An 18,396-nucleotide genomic window follows, 5' to 3' on the forward strand; every position below is an offset into this window, starting at 1 on the left:
TTTGGTACTTTATTAATGGAAATCATCATTCGCAAAAATTTGTCCTGTCCAAGTTATTGATACATTTCTTTGTCTTCAAACTGGTCTTATTGACATATTATTTGCAGTCTAAACAAGCAAAAGGACAATTAAATTACCAAACTAAGGCTATATAATCAAAAGAGATACATAGAAGGTCAACATTCCACATAAACAACAAAGATACATAAACAACAGAGATACATAGGATGCATTTACCAATCAAGACCTAAATCCTACATTCTCACTAGCTAAGTCAATACATACCATCGTTTGCAAGAACTAGCGAATGCTAGTTCTACTTCTGCTAATCCAGTCAAAATAAAACAAAAACCAAAATGAACTAGATTTAGTAGCTTCCATTCAGTAACTCACTCCAAGCTTGGCACTAACTTTCCCTCCATTTCATGTCCATTCCTTTTTACAATAACTGACATAATCAGCAGCATAGCCAAAAGTATGATGATGCCAATCAATATTTTTTCCCTTCTACGGTTTTTTGCAATTGTTTCTTCCATTCTATTCACCCTTCTTAGTAAATCCGGTATAATCATCCTTCCTCTTGTGCAAATTGGTTCATCATGCCATTCAAAATATTTACACCTGTCAGGTCTCTATAAATATAATTCCATTTTGAAACATCAGTAAAGCACAGTCACAATTTATTAGGTCAAAACCTAAGAAAAACAATTCTTATCAAAGAATTGTATGTGAAATTGAACAGACTATTCCTCACTGCCTTACTAATCTCCTGTAAAGCTCGGCCATGCCGCGTCAAGCTCTAAGGTTATGGTTGCTCATTATTTTGACTTACCAATTACTTTTAATCAGTTAAATAATTAACTTTAAGAAAATGATTACAAGTATAAGAAAACATGAAATACCTACTACGTGCAAAGCAAGTACTCTCATGCCAGTAACTTCCAAGTTGAAGAATCAAAGCCCGAACCAGCCCCAATTGATGAATTAGAAAAGAAAGAAGCAACTAGTCCTCCACCGGAATCAAAGCATGGGCAACTTCAAACATTAAGCATGCCTTAACCTATGGTTGTGAAGAAGTCGAACCCACCGAACCTTTTTCATAAAAAAAAAACATAATCTCAAATACAACTTACAAAAGTATTAAAAAACAAACCTCTACCACATTTTATCCTTCTACCCATCACTATCACTATCACTGGCCACTGCCACCATGTCCTCCATCTCCCTCTTCCTCCCCCTTCTTTATCCTTTCTCCTCCTCTCTTTTGCATTTCCTCATCCTTCTCCCTTCTCCCATCCCCTCTCTTTCTTTCCCTTCTTCCCTCCCCAATTGCCCCCTCCTCACATGGCAGCTCAAAGGTTGCAATCAAAGATAGGCACAAGATTCCCAAAAACCATCAAACTTTTGCTGGAAAATCCACAGCAGCATATACAAATCAAAAGAGTGTGAAAATTGTAGGTTTTGTTTAGATGATGATTCTAAAGAAAAAGGGATGAACAATTGGTATTTAATGGGACTTTTTATTTTTTGAAGACAATTGGCTCGCTTTATTTTTCTCAATTGGATGGATGGGTTTCTTCCGTGCGTTTTCTAAAGATAAATTGAGATGGATATGGTGAGGTATCATCCTTAGGTGATGGATTAATGTAGTCATATTTGCTTGTCAGCTCAAATCGGATGTTGCGACCAAAGGCTATGGTTGTGAGTTCCAATTGCGACCAAATGGAAGGGGGAGGGGAGAGGGAAGAGGGCCAATTGGAAGGGAAGGGATGGGAGGGGAGGGCAGAAGGGAGGATTAGGGAGGGGAGAAAGAGGAAAATTAAGGGAGGAGAAGGAAGGAGGGGAAGGGGAACGAAGAGGGAAGATGGTGAGTGATGGTGGTATTATTTTTTATTTTTAAAAAATACACAAAAAATTTGAAATTCTAAAATATCCTAAAAATATGTTCCCAAAAATACTTTTAAAAATGCCTAATAGTTTACGGTAAAATTTTTTGACATACACCACTACATCAAATTTTTAGAAAACACTACCAAAAACACCGAATTTGCATGGAGCCATAGTTATTTTGTTTAATATCAAGATACCTCTTTTGTTGCTTATTTCTACACTTTTACCTATTGACACAAAAACTTGGAACTTTTATATCTCTGTTGCAGTGTCTTTAAAAATTTATAGCTTACCAAAGAAGAAAAAGAATTGTAATTTTTGGCATAACTAAATATCAGAAAGTTTAGAGTTGTTAATTGTTTTTTTTACTGTGGTTAGCCATACATGTAAATTTGACAATGTAAATTTATTGATACCGATGCCTATAGTTAAATATGATATTCATCTTTTGGAAAAAATTTAGTTTCTTTTTGGAATTTTTTGCTTAATAAATGCACAATAACATGAAAATCATATGCAAAGTTTTTCTCAACATAAACTTTAGCATCATCTTCTTTATTTTAGTTTTTCCTTTTGGAATAGTTTCTACTTTCTTGCTTTAGTCACACAAAGTGATAATATTGATGAATAGAGCTAGATATTTATATTTTCAGTAGAAATTCTCTGGATTGAACTAATTCTAATGTGGGTTGGTTCATGACTATCATATGGTTAACTTAGCATTGTGGAGATAAAAATCATCCACCATAAACAATCCCTGTAGAAATTATAAATTTTTGAAATCGAAATAATTCTTTTCCATGGTATACCTCTTAAGTGTCAAGCTTTGTATAATCTCATTATTATGTCAAAACAAGTATACAAAGACGAAAGAAAAATAGAGTCCAATTCTCAAAGCAAATAGTTTAAAATTCATAATCAAATAATATGCATGTAACCAAGGTGCCAATCAAATTATTTAGTCATGAATATAATTAATAGATCAAAATACAAAATTAAAATTTCAAGGAAAAACAGTAGAAATATAAGGCATAAATAACACATAACACATTGGAGCAATAAGTAATATAGAAATATAAAGCAGAGAAAAGAAAGAGGAGTAGAATCCCTTTCCTCATGTCTAGTGTTCCTGATAGGGTAAGGTAGACCCTATCCTAGGTGATTTTTAACATAGATGCATATAGTTGGACTCACTCATGCATCTAGACTCGATAAGGTTTCAGACCCCCAAACCTTCAGATACAAGGGCAAAGGGTCATCAATCCGAAGACCCTTAGTCGGTGGTTTAAGTAATCCCCCAAACATTACTACGTACACGTCGTGCCACGGTCACATATTTAAGTGGATCGATCCTAATTCTAATAGAGAGAAGTGGTGTGACAACCACTAAAAGCAAAGAAGTTAAGGGCTATAAAAAACAACATATGCACATATGAAGTGCTCCTTTGAGGGGAGAGATTAACATTATTAAACAAGCATGAAGGCTCTAGAGTAATATCACCTCTCACCCCAAAATGCAAAGCGCGATACAGGTAAATAAATGAAAATAAGCAAACCATTCATCACATACACGAAGAACGAGGGATGAACACAAGTGTGAGATGCAAAAAGCCCTAAAAAATGTAACCTAAACAACAAAATGTGATATGTAAAAGGGCTAGAAAAAGAAAAAAAAATCAACTGAACCAAGTGTTTGGATTCACTAGAAATCTCTAATGGAGTCGCCAAGTTGTCGCGCCCCATTTTTGAAAATAAAAGAGAAAGGTGTTAGAAAAATGAGTTGTTGATGTTAAAAAATACAGAAAAAGAGCCTAAAATTGGATTTAGAATGTACGACAGTTTGGACCCAAAATAATAGTTTAAAATTGATTTTTTAGAAAAAGAGTCGCCGCTTCGTATCGAATTTAGGTGTATCAAGTCATCCAAAATATTTTTTAAATGAAAAATAAATAAAACCTTTTTAGACAACTCTAAGTCTTTGAAAACAAGAGAAAAGAGTTCAGGAATCACGATTGAAAAAAGAGAAGACAAAGATTAAATTTAAGGTACCCTTTCAACTTAATCAAGGTTAGTTGCGAGATTTAGTCAAAAAATTTTCTAATCTAACCTATAAAAATTATTACATGTGGATGCTTCTATATGGTTGCAAATTTTTACCTAGGGGTGTCGAGAGGGACGACATGTCTCTTCAAAGTTTAATTGGTGTAAATCACATTAATTGTGAATCCCAAAAATGATCCCTTAAAAAGATCACGAATATGCAAAAGATGAGACTCAAAAAAAGAAAAATATAATATATAGATAAATATGCATGACCTAAAAGAGGGGAATGCAACATAACGAGTATGGGAGATTAAGATTTGTGACACAATTTTTCTTCTTATAGAGGGGTAATACCATGCTAAGGTTAAAAATACATACTCGCTCATTTTGCATATTCGAAGGGTGACTTTTCTAATCTACACAAGCAAATGGACTAAGTTATTTCTAATTATCTAAATAAAATGCCAGTCTAAATGATATGATTTGTGCACATAGGAGTAAGGGAATAAAATAATATATCATGCAAATGGAAATAATCTAAAATGAAAAAAAATGCATGAAATGCAATAAACGTCACACAAAAGTATGAATCTAACGTATAAATGTCCTAAAGAATCTAGCATTGAACTAACATATTTCTACAAGTCCTCACTAGCATTGAACTAGTGAGAAATCGGGGAGAAAATTCACAACTAGCGTTGAACTAGTGTGGTGATGTCATGCACTCATTATAAATAATTAAAGCATATAAAATATAATTAAAGCAAATAAACACATAAAACACATAGAGCATGTAGAGTACATAATACATAGGTAAAATATCTAGATACAAAACCCTAGAGAAAGCGAACAAAACACATAAGCACACAAGCACACAATACCTAACTATTACATTGGGGATCTAACTACAATCTAAAAGGGAAAATACAGCTAATAAACCTATCTAACCTATCTATTATATTTATCTAACTAATTATATTTCTTGCCAAAAATAAAACCTATCTATTACATTGGCTATCTTTTTTTTTTTTTTTTAAAAGGGAGGGGTGCAACACGAGGACTTCCCAGGGGGTCACCCATCCTAGTACTACTCTCGCCCAAGCACGCTTAACTTCGGAGTTCTGATGGGATCCGGTGCATTAGCTATTACATTGGCTATCTAATTACATTTCTTGCATAAAAGGATATTACCTATCTATTACAATTTGAGCATTTAAATACCCTCCAAATAATCTCAAGACTTAAATTAAACATTTATAAAATGAATAAAAGGTTAGAGTAAATAAGTGAAAGAAGAAAAAATACATAAACATATAAACACATAAGAGCACATAGGAGCACAAAAAAGAATTTAAAGGGTAATAGCTATACCTCCTGTTTCAAATAGTGGCTAAATAAAGAGAAGGGAGAGTTTTTTTATCTTTCCAAAATCAACAAACAGGCTAATGAACCAATTTTATTGACAATACTTTGAAAGAGAATGAAAATATGTACTAAATTTTCCTTATTATTGCAAAAATGTAAATAAATATAAGACATCTAGAATTTACAAATTAAATGCATTTAAATGAAGCAAAATTAGCAATTAAAGAAAAGAAACAATTGTGATTGAGAAATAAAAAACTAATAGGGACTAAATTACAAAAATTAGAAAGTTTTTGGTGTCAAATTATAATTCTCAAAAAGATTAGGGATCAAAATTAAGTTAAAATAAAGTTCAAGAACCGAAATGTAATTAAATTAAGGACCTAAGTGAAATATATTTAAAAATTTACGGCCACAATAAAATTACTTAAAAGATTAGGGGCCAAATTGCAAAATTTGTTTCTAATTTGTGAGGATTACATTAGAAAAAAAAACCTGGGCCTTTCCTTTCTTTTTTTTTTTTTAATTTGGTTGGTTTGGGCCGAACGCAACTTTGGCCCAATGCAAGCTAATCCATAAAAAAACAATCAAACCCAAAGAAATTTAGACAAACTTAATTAGAATGAAAACTTTGGCCTCAACTCTAAAAGCCCAGCCACAAACTCAACGAAAAATAAACACAAGCTCACCAAAAATAATGAAACCAATCTAATGTTTTTTTTTTCCTTCTTTTCTTTCTTTCCCTCTCCTTCTTCTTCTTCTCCGATGGATTGAAGCTTCAACATTAGCATCACGGCCTATCACAAAAATTCACGAAAATACACCCCTCCATTTGATTTTTCGCGTAGAATCCATTTCCGACCTTAGTTTTCGTAAAAAACTACCGAAAAGTGCTTAAAAGAGCAAATTACAGCCGTTTATTGTTTTTTTCTAAAATCACTCAAACCTTTCCCAAAAGTCATAAAATTTATACCAAAACACTCCTTATGATTTCTACACTACAACTATGATCTTAAATGAACAAAAAAACAACTCCATTTAATTCGATTTCGCATTTTGGCATTTTTTTCAAACACATTATATGCATAAATGAGGCTCACACACTTCTTGAAATTGGAGCGAATTCATGCCCAACTTTTTTACTAACAGTCACCAAAACAACTAGAAAGAGCTTATGTAAAATCCACCACTTAAAACCATATACAAGCAAATGAAAGACAAAAAAAATAAAAGAAAAATTCCAGCACCAATGCCCGAATTGAATCTAGACATAGCAAGGGGAACTTCACCTTGTTTTGTAGAGGAAAAGTCGAACAACGATGGCAACGATGATGATTTCAGTATGCGGGCAACAATTTTTGCTTGCTTCTTTCTCCCTCTATTGTGTGTGATTTATGAGAAAGAAAAAAAGAGAGCCGAACATTGGGTGAGTTTTTTTATCTATGTGTATTAGTGTGTGCAAGTGTGTTGTGAAATTTTGAGAGAGGGAGGAGAGGAAGAAAGGGCCAAGAGAGAGATTGGGGGGAGGAGTGTCAGTGTGTGGTCTTGTTTGTGAAAATTGAGAGAGACAAAGAAAAGGGAGCTGAGAGTGGAGAGTTGTTTTTGTCCTTGTGAAATTGAGAGGGGGAAGAAAGAGAGGGAGCCGAGAATGAGTAAGGGACTTGGGGAAAAGTTGGAGTTGGTCTTGAAAAGAAAAAGAAAGGACCCCGAGAATCTGAAGAAGAAAAATTTGTGGGGTTGTTATCTGTTTATATGGGACAAAACTCTTAAAACCTAGAATTGACGGTTAGGATAAGAAGGATTATGTGTCCCATCCCTATCCTTTTGATCTATTTTTGGTAGGTGTTAAAGGATAGGATTTGGGATGTGATGAATTGTCCTTGTACCACCCAAACCTTGGGGAAAGCATGAAAATATCTAACTTGAATTTTTTTGGTTGGGTTTTTGTTTGGGTTTTGTTACACAAGAAAAGCCATTACCAAAAATTTCAAAATTTTGAGCATCCATTTCACTTTTGATTTTCTTTCTTTTTACACAAACCTACAAAACAAAAATTAAAATAAGTATTCAAGCAATTTAAGTGAAAAATAAAATATAGTATGCTTGAAATTGAGAAAAATTTGGCGTCTACAGCTTTTAAACTAAATTTTACATCCAAACTGTTACATTTTTTAAAATCCCATTTTAGACCTTTTTTCACTTTTTTTAAATGAAAAACACATTTAATAAAACATTTTATTGCAAAAAATGGGGTGTAACACCATACTTGCGATATAAGCCATTGCATATCAGGGAAGAACAAAAAAAAAATCTTTACCAAAAGTTTTTGAAAAAAAAATTAATACAAAAATACTAGTTCCCTTCAGTCACAAAACATCCCCTCCCTCTCTACACTTAAGGCAATATAGTCCCCAATGTTGGGAAGAATAAAGAAAGAAAAGTGCAAAAAAAAAAGAACGCGACACTTCCCTAATAGACTAATGTGGAGGTGCAAAAGTGAAGGAACCAACTACCATTTGTCATTGAGGGAGTATAGAGTGCCAATGAAACATTTCCAATCATTAAAACAGTAAAACAACTACAAATAGGAGTTAGTACATCACTAAATTCACCAACTAACAAACAATAATGCTGAATCCACTGACACCACCTACAAACCCAACAACAAGGAAAAAAAAAATGGAAAAGAAAGAAATATATCAAAGGGACCCTGTCGATAGGGACGCCAAGTGGCCAACTCTTCCTCTATGCTTGTAATGCGTCCCTCCAACCTCTCCACTAACTCACGAGTACTACGAACCTTGGCCAATACTGTCTGAAATAGATCACGAATACTAGGAGCCTGGAGTAGATAAATTCTTATCTCATCGGTTACGAAAGTCAGGACATGTTCACAACATTCTCTTATAACGTTACTTTTTGTTACACGAAAAATTAGGCACATTTCTTTTATGTTATCAGATGTTATCCTCTCCAACGTACACTTTCTGATGCCTATAAATAGCAGTTATTTTCACTTTAGAAAGTACACAAAAGCTAATAGTAGAGACCTTCCTGCCAGCTTCCTTCTTCTTTTTCTTCTTCACTCTCTGCTGGATTTACGTAATATTTGCTAGTTCTGATTCATGTTGTTTACACCAAGAAGAAGGCTTGTCTAATCTTGGAAAAACATTTCGACCTCCTAAAATAGTTTCTTAGGATAGTACTATTAAGCACGACTCAAGTTACATTTTATTAACTTTAGTTAACATTGTTTTTGTGGCTATTTTTTACAACACATGGAAGTTATTCAAAATCAATTTGGACATTCCACAGAACTATAGTAATTTAGTGGATGTCTTCTTTTATTATTTCTTATCTAGATTGCAATGACTTTGTCACTTTATTTTTGTATTTGCAAGTGATCAGAGATATGATAATTTTCTTCTTTTTTTCCACTTTCATTATTTCGACGGAAAGTAGTATGGGCGTTTTGCATTATGGAAGCAAACCATTAGTTGACATAAGGAATGTAATCCTTGTTTCATGGCATTGATCAGTTATATACTTCAAGAAGAGTGGTCAAATCTGATGCTTAGTGTGCTTACTTCCACTATTTTTCCCACAACTTTTTCATTTCCTCACTTCTCATGAACGTGGTTATTAGTTGAATAGTCGCTATGTTTACTTCTTACTAAAATCGTTTGCGTGAGAAATTGAATTTGTAGTTTGAGTTGATTCTGATGTGTGATGTGTCTTATTGTTATTTAAGGTTCCAACCTTGTTGAACTTTAATAAATCTTTCCTTTTACAATCTGGCTCTTCACTACTCAATTGGCATAGGAGTTAGAGTATATTTCGAATAGCGGCTATTAGTAACTGTTGTTAGTGTTTTGAAGGGTGTTTTGAAGGTATGCTTTTTAAGAAAACCTTTTGGAAAATCTTAGACAAGAAATGTTTGCAAAAGAACAAATAAGTATTTCGCTTACAAGCAAGAAAAATAGTCCCTACTTCATTGTTTGGAGATATTGGACTAATCTTAGCTTGACTTTCTACTTAGCAGTGGCGACATAATATTATGTGTCTATTGTAGCTTTTTCAAGATTATTATGTGTTTAGATCTGCATGCCTTTTAAGTGACAATAGCTAAAAGAAAACATGTTTACAAGATATTAGTTACTAAATTTTGGTAAAAATCACTCAAATGATATCCGAAATCTCAACCTTCTCCAATCATGCAAATAGGTAATGACATTTGAAGAGGTAGTTCTTGGACGGCCAAACCGAGCTGACCTAATACGTCCTCTTTCTGAGCGAAGTGACTTTGTGATGTACTTTTCCTGCACTAGATGGGGTTTTGTCCCCCGGATCACCTCCGATGATTAAGTTAGTTTACTAGGAAATGAATAATGAGAATGGAAATAGTAGAGTTCTTACTATCTTTCTCCCTCTCTCGCCTTTTTGAATGAGGGGGAGTAGTATTTATAGGGGATTAGTTGGAGAAAGGAATAATGGGTTCCAACTCCCTATGACCTAGCAGGGAGTGAGCGTGTCCAATCTGATTTGACCGGACAGAGCAGTAGACAGGTCCCGTCAGATATCTTGTCCGCTATGCAGGTGTCAGGTTCTCCAATAAGATCTCGGATGTCATGTCAAGCACAGTGCCAATCCGAGGTACCAGTGGATGTGGGAGTCACCTCGGTCATCCGCATGCGATGTCTAGCCAAGGTGACTAAAACTGGTGGCAACCCATCTAGAATAATAAAGGATCCAACTCGATATGGCCGAGCCGGGATGGCCATCCTCAATAAGCCCCCCAAACCTCAAGAAGGAGGAGCCCAACCGTCTCTTCATTCCGAGGCTTTCGTTTAGAGTAACTGTAGAATGTGACACGTTCAGCCATAACGATGCGTCAAACAAGGGCACGTAAATCGAAGGAATATGAGGTGATGGGACGGTTACTAGAGTGAATGACACGATATGAGATCGTGGAGAGAGGCGCAAAGCAGTTTTGTCAAAAGAACAGTCGCGCATTAATGAGGAAAGAGGGGCACGCCGTTTTGAAATTGAAACCTGCCACCATCCGCCTTCCTTTGCTCCCTATAATAGGGGGTCTTTTTCACCATTTTCTCACAGTGATAAAAGGTTACAATAGATACTGGAGCAGACATTCGAAGTCCCTTTGCACCAACCGACATCAGTCCCTTTTGGAAAAAAGAGTAATTTATCCCTCTTGTTACTATTATACATGGCTCGGACAGTGCGTACACACAAGGAGACGGTGAGACCAGATGTTAGCAGAGCGGAGAGACCGGACCCGTCTGGGGAGGAAGAGGGTACTTTGTCTAGCCCTGGAGAGGAGGCGGCCAAAGTGTCCCAAGAAGCAGAGGCATCCCAAGAGGTCGGTCCGAAAGAATCCGAAGTGTTGTACAATGACGGCCTCGGGTCAGAGGTGCCAGTTGATATAGGAGTGCCGGAACCAGTCGCTCCTGCAGATCTTGCCTAAATAGATTTCGGCCAACTCCCGTCATTTAGCAGCATGGTGGGCTTAACCGGAGCAAACACGGTGATTCGCAAGTACCCATTTCGGCAGGGCTATAGCATCTATGCACGTAACCCTACCCAATCTGCAGAACTGCCCTCTAAGGATAGGGTGGCAGTCTACCTAGACCAACTGGAAATCGGGCTTAGGATGCCTACTACGAGATTCTTCCGAGATATCCTCAGGTGCTGGGAGGTGAGGATCATTCAACTGGTCCTGAATGCCGTTCGAATTCTCATTGGATTCAAGATGCCCTACCGAGAACAAGAAATGACCCCAACTGTTAACCTTTTCCATCGATGTTACATCATCAAGAACAGTGGAAGTGAAAAGGGCTGGTTTTACTTCGGCAACAGGAATGAGAGCGTATCTCGAAACTGGTGATAGATGCTCCATTTTCGATAAAGGGGTGAAAACATAACTTCATTTTTGTCTCGGCCGAGGACTTCCACAGGGATATCTGGTGGAGGCCACATGACACTCCAACCAACCCCTTTCTAGGACAAGTAGAGGAGGAAAGTTTTCAAAAGATCATGGGATCGGGTTTCAAGATCAACAGCTGGTTCTTTCCCGAAACAGTACTAGTCAGCGGAGAAATCAGTCGAATTCTAATCGACCCCAATAAAACTCCATCCTATTCTTTTAGACTTAAGAAGCATTGTAATTTTTCGTTCATAACTTTGCGTTTAATTTCAACTATCCTAAATAATAATGTATTCTTCTCATGTAGTGATAAAGGTTTCCGACTTGATTATTTCGGGGTCATAGACTGTAGCCAAGAGGCAGAAAAGGAAGGCGACGGGAGAGACGTCTGGCGCGCCCAAAAAGAAGAGCATCTCAAGTCTTACAATCAGAACTTCACCTACCACCGCTGTCGAGGGGGTTTCCTGGAACTCGGCTATTCCAGAAGGAGCTGAGACCCGAGGCGTCACCATTGCCTCTCTTTCTCATGGTCGAGGCAAACCAACTCAGTCTTCACAAGCGCGGTCCTAGGGTTGTTCTTGTGAAATCGTCACTTCATCCCTTTTCACTTAGTCGGGGACGAAAAAAGACACATCGGCAAGCACTAGTGCTTGGAATGGGAGTTTAACGTCTACAACAGATGCTTGGATCCCCGTGAAGCTTATGATCTCCTAATGCATTCCATTCTACCAAGGGATTTGGACTACACTAAGAAACTGACTCCTTCCAAGCTACTACGGAGTTCGATGATAGCGTGGGTCTCAATCTCAGTTTTCACGGCCGAACTGTTGCGGTGCTATGCTTATTTGCTTGACAGCTATCAATCAACCACTAAGCTGAAAGACAAGATTTCCTTGTTGGAGAAGAAGTTGGTAGTAGCCGAGTACGAACAGACTCGACTCTGCGAGGAACGCGACTAGGCAAATGTTATTGAGCGCGACCAGACCAAGACTACTACCAATTCTCTCAGAACGGCCTTGAAAGAAGAACAGAAGGGGCGTCTCGAGGAGGAGCAATCACATCAGGAGGCGCTTGAGAAAGCAGGACACCTCAGCGATAGAGGCCTTTAGGAAGTCCGGGACTTTCACCAAAATCTTATTCGGATACACCTCGGCAATGAACGAAATAGGACCACTTCTTTCTCAAGAGGATCTGGACTCTTTCAAGAATAAAAACAGCTACAATGAGGACGCTAAAGAGCTCTGCGACCAAATAGCTAAAGACATTCAAACTGGGGGAACCTGGAAGAAGTGCGGGAGGAATTCAACCAGTGGCTCTCTGAGTTCGAGCTGGAGTCAGAGAATGAAGAATCAAGCGGGGCCGAGGTAGTGGAAACTACTGGAAAGGGAGAAAACACTAGTGGCGCCGAGATGGAGAACGCTTAGAAGCGTCCCTGACCTCAGGCCCTTGTACTTGAATTCCCTCTCTAAAAATTTCTTTGTAGTTCTAGCTAATCAGTTAATGATAATTTCACTTATTCTATTTTAGCCGGTTCAGTTCTCCATACTTGTCCCCCTTATTTTTTAACAATACCAATGGTGCTAAAACAATAATTAAGCAAAACGAAAATGAATAAACTTTTGGATTATCACAGTTTGGATTATCACGGTTTGGATTATCGCGGATAATACAATCTAAAATTCTCGGCATGCCAAGTTCTACGCACTAAAGTGCCATCTCGGTAGGCCAACTTACAATAGCCATTCTGGCTTGATTCAATTACGTGGTACGGCCTCTCCTACTTGGGAACTAACTTGCCTTGAGACTCAGATCGACTAACCGAGTTTTTTCGCAAAATCAAGTCTCCCGACCTGAACCGGAATGCCTAACACGGGTATTATAGTAACTAACCAGAATGTTCTTGTATAGAGTAACCCGAGCTGCCGCAACGTCTCTCTTCTCCTTAGTGAGATCGAGATCCATCCTCCTTTCTTTTTCATTAATTTCGACGACAAAGCTGCATTCTGAGGACTCGAGGTAAGGAATTTGGCAGGAACCACTGTCTCAGATCCATATGTTAGGGAAAATATGGTTTCCTGTGTAGCGGATTTCGCTGTAGTTCGATAAGATCACTAGACATTGGGGAGTTTGTCCAACTAAGATGATCCTACTTGGTGTAACCTAGTTTTGAACCCATGTAGGAGTGATTGATTGAAGTTCTCAACTTGTCCATTGGATTGAGAGTGTCCCATTGAGGTGGAGTGTTGCCTTATTCCTAGACTTTCACGCCACCTTTTGAATGAATTATCAGCAAAGCGGCAGACGATGCATCTCCAGAAAAATTTTTTAACAGCAAGGCCGGTTATACTCCTCAATGGTTGACGTCGACTCATTTAGTAAAATAATCAACAGCCACAATCAAATAGGCATAGTTGCCTACGGCCCTAGGAAAAGGACCAATGATATCTATCCCCCATTGTTCAAAAGACCAAGGCGAAGTGATAGGGACCGTAAGATTGGTAGGCTGATGATGTTCAGGAGCGTGGTGTTGGCACGAAGGGCAGTTAAGGACTAAGAGTTGGGCATCTCATCGGATGGTAGGCCAAAAATATCTGAGTAATAAGACTTTTTTGACCAACATCCGATAGCCAACATGGGTTCCGTATTTCACGAAGGACACTCTCTCCTTCCTCGGCAGTAACACATCGCAGCCATGGTTCGAGATAAAACCATTCCTGAAGTGCATACCGACCTGTCTTGCATTAAATCCTTCTTGCTTTGACTCGGTCATCAGGAAGGAGTTTCTGACTTAAGAACTTGATGAGAGGACACATCCAACTACCCCCTGAGTGCACAGGGCAGATTTTTTCTTTCGAGTACCCCGGTTCCATAAAAACCTCCACAATAACTGTTTTATTGAGTGCTGAAAATGAAGTGGAAGCTAACCGTGACAGGGCATCGACTCACCTGTTCTGTGATCGAATTATCTTTTGAATTTCAAATGACTCGAAATATGCAACAAGTTAGTGAACTTTAGAGAGGTATTGTTGCATGATTTCCTCTCTGGATTCATATTCGCCAAATACTTGACACACTACGAGTTGAGAGTCACTGTTAAATTGAATACGCCGAGCACTGAACCTGCAGGCTAATTGCAGGCTCGCGATTACGGTTTCGTACTTGACTTCGTGATTGGATGCAGGAAATTCAAATCGGAGGGCGTACGAAAAAACCTCTTCGTGGGGATTTTCAAGGAGCAATCCCGCTCTACTGCCATCGTTGTTGGAGGATCCGTCCACATACAATGTCCATGGTCGCGGCTTGGAGGTATCCGAAGTGGCCTTCTAACTCACAAAAAACATGAGTTTGGCCAAGAAATTTGCTAGAGTCTGAGCTTTAATGGCTGTCCGAGTCTCATAAGAGAGATCGTATTCTCCTAACTCAACAGTCCATTTGGTAAGACGTCCTGAAATTTTGGGACGTGACAGGATCTGCCTAATTGGCTGATGTGTCCTTACGCACACCGAATGAGCCAGGAAATAGGGTTTTAACCAGCGAGTAGCATGGACCAGATATAGTACAAATCTCTTCACCTGGATGTATCGGGCCTCCGACCCAAGAAGGACCCAGCTGACATAATAGACGGGTACTTGGATACCATCATCTTGTATCAATACGGCACTTATTGTCTCGTCAGCTACAAACAAGTAGAGGTACAACTTTTTTCCTGTCCGTGGTGAAGTGAGAGTAGGGAGACGGTGTAACTACTCCTTCATCTGATCGAAAACTTGTTGGCATTTTTTAGTCCAAGAGAATTTGTCAGCCTTTTTTAACACCTTAAAGAAGGGTAATATTTTCTTGGCTGACTGAGACAAGAATCTGTTCAAAGGCCGCCAACCGATCGGTTAATTTTTGCACATCTCGGGGATTCCGGGGAAGCGACATTTCTTGAGTTGCCTTCACATTGTATGGATCGGCCTCTATGTCTCGGCGTGACACGAGATAGTCTAAGAATTTTTATGAGATTATACCAAAGATGCATTTTTTGGAATTCAACATCATGCGGGTGTCACGAAGGATCCCAAGAACCTTTTTCACATAAGATAGGAGGGCTGATGCCATCTTGCTCTTTAAAAAGATGTCATCCACGTATGTTTCAACATTTTAGCCTATCTGAGATTTGAAGACTCGGTTTACCAACCGCTGGTATATGGTCCCGATATTTTTCAACTCGAAGGGCATGGTGGTATAACAATATACATCTCGATCGATGAAAAAGGCCATTTTCTCCAAATCCTCTTCACTCATTCCTGTCTGATGATACCCTTTAAAGGTATCGAGGAAACAGAGGATCTCATAACCCATTGCCGAGTCGACTAAGATGTCGATTCTTGGTAATGGGTAGCAATTTTTGGGGCAAACCTTATTCAGATCTGTAAAATCCACGCACATTCTCCATCTTCCCGCCTCTTTCTTGACCATGACAGGCTTGGATAGCCAGGTCGGATATTGTACCTCTCGAATCATTCATGTTGGCAAGAGTTTGTCTACTTCCTCTATGATGGCCTCACTACGGTCTGGTTCGAAGTGACTTCTTTTTTGTTTAACTGGACATGTACGCAGATCAACATTGAGTTTATGCAACATCAGCTGGTGAGGTATACCAATAACTTTCTCGACGGTCCAAGCGAAGACATCTCGATACTCTTTGAGGAGATTGATCATCTCGTTCTTGAAGAGTTTGGGCAGTCTGATGCCGACACGAATAGTCTGATTGGGGTTTAAGGGATCTAGGACAATTTCTTCCACCTCATCTTCAATCTGCAGCCTTTTAGGTTTCCCGGTCTAGTGAGGGTCTATACAATCTATATACAGGATGTTGGATATCTTGCCCTCGATTTTCGGCTCAACAATCGAGAAAGACGCTGCCTGTAAGGCAGCGGGGTAACACTCTCGTGCTGCACAGACGTCACTACTCACTTCGCCGACGCCCGCGAGTGTTGAAAATTTGAAATTTAAAGGGTATGTAGAGTACATAACTCGCAATACATTGAGTGTGGGTCGGCCTACTAGCAAGTTGTAGGGGAAATCAGATTTGACAATAGCGATATTGACAGGAATGATACGACACCGGGGGTGGCGCCCAACGGTCACCAAAAGTAATCATTCCTTCCGGATGGGCTACATGTTCTCTGAACCCTACCAGAGGGGTCCTCATGGGAGTGAGTTGATCCCTGATCAATTTCAAACCCTCGAAAGTACGGTAGTACATGACATCTACCGAGTTTCCTGGGTCAACATACACTTTTTTGATGATGTAGTTATTGGTAAGTACTTCAATCACAAGGGCCTCATGATTACTGTAGGCAAACGGGACGGGATCGTTGGGTCCATATGTGATAATCTAGATTAATCGGGAGCTCGGCTCAACTTGATCCGGATTAGCTTGTCGGTAAGTTCTTTTTTGGGAGTTCTGACTATCTCCTCCCGTCGGATCCCTTTCTATGGTGTTAATAATCCCGACTATGCTCGATCCATAGTTGGGGAACTAATCTCAGGGGAGCCTCCCAGACTCCTTAGGGTCCTCGGGGGCTCGACCGTCTCTCCTTGGTTTTCGCTGGTCCTCTCGCCGTTGGTCGTCTCGATTATCATGGCGGAAATCATTCTGGCCGAAGTCCCCGTCCCTACAGACGAACTATTTCAAGTACCCCTACTTGATCAAATTTTCTATTTTCTTCTTTAAGTTTTTGCAATTCTCAGTTTCGTGTCCGACATCCTTATGATATGCACAGTAGAGGTTGGAGTTCCTCTTCTCTCACTTTTCAGTCATTTTCGAAGGGGTTCGGCCAAGGTGATGCTGCTCCATTACGGCAAGTATGTGTGATCGACTAGTAGTGAGGGGAGTTAATTCGGAATCAGGGATGGACTGTTTTTCCTTAGCGATTCTGTCGAAAATACTCCGACGATCACGGGAAGAAATTTGCGTTCCGCCACTGGGCTCTTTCTCACCTCGGCTAGTTTCTTTTTTTCTTCTAGGGTCGTGGCCCGCTCGTGTGGCTTGCGCTTCCCTTTTTATGCGATTTACGTCCTCACTCTGAATACCTTTGTCAATCTTGTGTCATAGCTCCCGAAGTATTCGAGGATATTCTCGATGTATCTCCGTACTGAACAATCAGGCGACTAGCCCATTTATAAGGACAGCTATGGTCACCTGCTCATTCGGGTCAGGTATTTACACATTTTTATCGTAGAATCTCTGTACAAACGAGTGGAGAGATTCACCGAGAGCCTGCTGTATATTCAACAGGTAGGCCAAAATTTTCGTCATCAGTCTAGATGACACAAACCCGTAGATAAACTTATCCACGAGCTCACCTAGAGAGACTATGCTCCTATGTTCTAGGTTCTAGAACCATTTTCGAACGGTCCCTTGTAAGAAAATAGGAAAAGTCCGACAGATGATGGAGTCGAGAACGCAATATAACTGGAAAGCAGAAATGAAAGCATGGAGGTGGTCCTCGGGATCACCTCGCCCATCATAGGGTTGCAACACTGGAAGCTTAAAGTTTGGGAGAATCATTTTCCCATTAATATAATCCCTGAAGGATAGGACTCTCATGTAATCCACAGGACGTCTCCCCAAGAAACCTTGAGTGAATGCCTTGGAGATGGAAATGATTTTGGAGGTGGACCTGGATGAGGTGCGTTTGGAAGGGCTACGGACAGGATGCTTGTTATCAGATTCCTCTTCGGAGGGAATTTCAGGGGATTTTGCTGACCTTCTCTTAGAGGGTTCGATTTTCTCCTTCCCTTTCTTTTGAAGAATCTTCCCAATTCGTCAAAGATATCTGAATTTTCAGCTACAAACTCAACCATCCGGGCCAGGGCTTCTTCATTTGCAGGCTGAGTCCGTTGGGATCCTTGGTCTTCTGAAGTGTTTTCGGGCTGTGCTGGGTTCAGCCCCGGTAGGAGGGACCCTCTTACTCCTAGAGCACGTAGATTTCATATTTAGAGTATTTTCGCGGCCCCATGGTGGACGCCAATTGAAGAGGTAGTTCTTGGATGGCCAAGCCGAGCTGACCTAATACGTCCTCTTCTTCAGCGAAGTGACTTTGTGATATACTTTTCTTGCACTAGATGGGGCTTTGTCCCTCGAATCACCTCCAATGATTAAG

General features: G+C 39.3%; 1 pseudogene; it reads right to left on the minus strand.

Moving 5' to 3' along the window:
• Positions 1–4,976: 4,976 nt before the first annotated feature.
• LOC113728279 (5S ribosomal RNA) lies at positions 4,977–5,093 on the minus strand (annotated as a pseudogene).
• Positions 5,094–18,396: the final 13,303 nt, after the last annotated feature.

This window comes from Coffea arabica, chromosome 2c, assembly GCF_036785885.1.
Source record: "Coffea arabica cultivar ET-39 chromosome 2c, Coffea Arabica ET-39 HiFi, whole genome shotgun sequence".
Classification (NCBI taxonomy): Eukaryota; Viridiplantae; Streptophyta; class Magnoliopsida; order Gentianales; family Rubiaceae; genus Coffea; species Coffea arabica.